We start from the raw sequence: 1,731 nt of genomic DNA on the forward strand, positions 1-1,731 counted from the left end.
CAGTTTGACTTTTGCCGGCTGACGTGACGGCGAAAAGACAATTGACGCGACTGTTTTTTATCACGTGTTCTGCTCAGGCCACTATCAGCCAATGGACAACAAGCACATGCATAATTTCTGATCACTGAACCAGAGTGAACACAATGCGCTCAGACACAATGCGCGAAATCACAATGTTGTTGTTTTTTCAGCACAACGGCGCTGCATTTTGCTGTGTCGTGTCGTGCCGCGTGTGTGGAGACATAGCTTCATTCCCCCCCCCAACCACACACACACACACACACACACCATAGTCAAAGCGAACACTACCGACACACACCGACAATGGGCTGTTTCCCTGCGCGACGCGTGCACGCGTGATCACAGTAGTTAGCAGGATGGCTGGTACATCGTTAACGCTGCGGCTTTGTCGCTAACCCATTGTTCTAAGCGTGCCGTAAAACAATCGCATTCGGCACGGACAGTAATTAGCAAGAGATGATAGCCTCAACTAAATGGCAATCGAGTGCACCACCCAGCGCGGCTGAGGGAACACAACGTGATTCTATTATAGTCGGCCGTATCGAAGCGACCCTAAAGAGGAACCGCCGTGAGATGAAAACAATGCGGCTACTCGTTTTCGCGCGCCGCGTTTTTACCCGTGACACACATGCCCATTGTTTAGCTATGTTTGTTTGTACCCATTTGTATTATCTATGGGCACGGTTGAAGGTCTGACGTCACCCCCTCGATTAATTACTGAGCATCCGTAAATCAGTGTAGAGGACGCCACCGGAGCGTTGACAGCGCCTTTCAATGACGTGCTAGGACTGCGAAAAGCAAACGATGACCTCATCGCGCGACAGAGCGACACCTGGCGACAAAACGTCGGAGTCAGGGAATGTCGTAAAACTTTTATTCGATCGTAAATATCTGTCTAGGTACAAACCTCATTTGTCACAGGTCCTTCCCACTCCCATCACCGCCGGTGCCAAATAAACTTTTGTTTGTATCAAGTCAATTTTCTAGTTCCTCTAAAAATATTATTGTAGTTTTTAATTTAGCCGAGTTTGCGGAATTCGGCGCGAACAGTATAACGCTCTGTATAGCAGTACAAAGCTCTGTATAACAGTATAAACTCCTTTCAGTGTTTTCCTTTCAAACATATTTCAAATTGCTTCTAAAATTCATGCGTCTTTGCAGCACCCGGTGAGAATAGTAGAAACGTCAGTCTTTCATGTCCAAATCTCTTTGCTTCTAAAAATCACGTGCGAAATTGCAAAACTAATGGAAGCAGTACTGTTGTGTGTAACAGTGTGTGTGTAGAAATGCCGTGTCTACCTAAATCCGTTCGCTATTGGAAATGCGGTGCGACTTTGCGACACCCCGCGTGGATACAAACAGAGCGAACGTTTGTGTCGGGCCAGCATCTAGAATATGATTGGTTTTTACAGTCGAATGACTTTATTTGCAATTGCGAGCGATTTTCAAAGATGACCGAGTCTCCGGTGAAAAGTGGTGCTATTGTTGTCAATCCGTTTCTAGGCGACGAGCTAGCGTATCGGAATGGAAAGAGAGGCAACGCCCGCTCCGGAGTCAGCAATTCCTGCGGGTGTTGTTCCGAAACTCATGAAATCCCAATAGTTAGTATGGCGCGCGCTCTCTCTCTCTCCCTCGCTCTCTCGCTCTCTCTCTCTCTCTCTCTCTCTCTCTCTCTCTCTCTCTCTCTCTCTCTCTCTCTCTCTCTCTCTC

Source organism: Priapulus caudatus, unplaced genomic scaffold (assembly GCF_000485595.1).
Source record: "Priapulus caudatus unplaced genomic scaffold, Priapulus_caudatus-5.0.1 Scaffold816, whole genome shotgun sequence".
Lineage (NCBI taxonomy): Eukaryota > Metazoa > Priapulida > Priapulimorpha > Priapulimorphida > Priapulidae > Priapulus > Priapulus caudatus.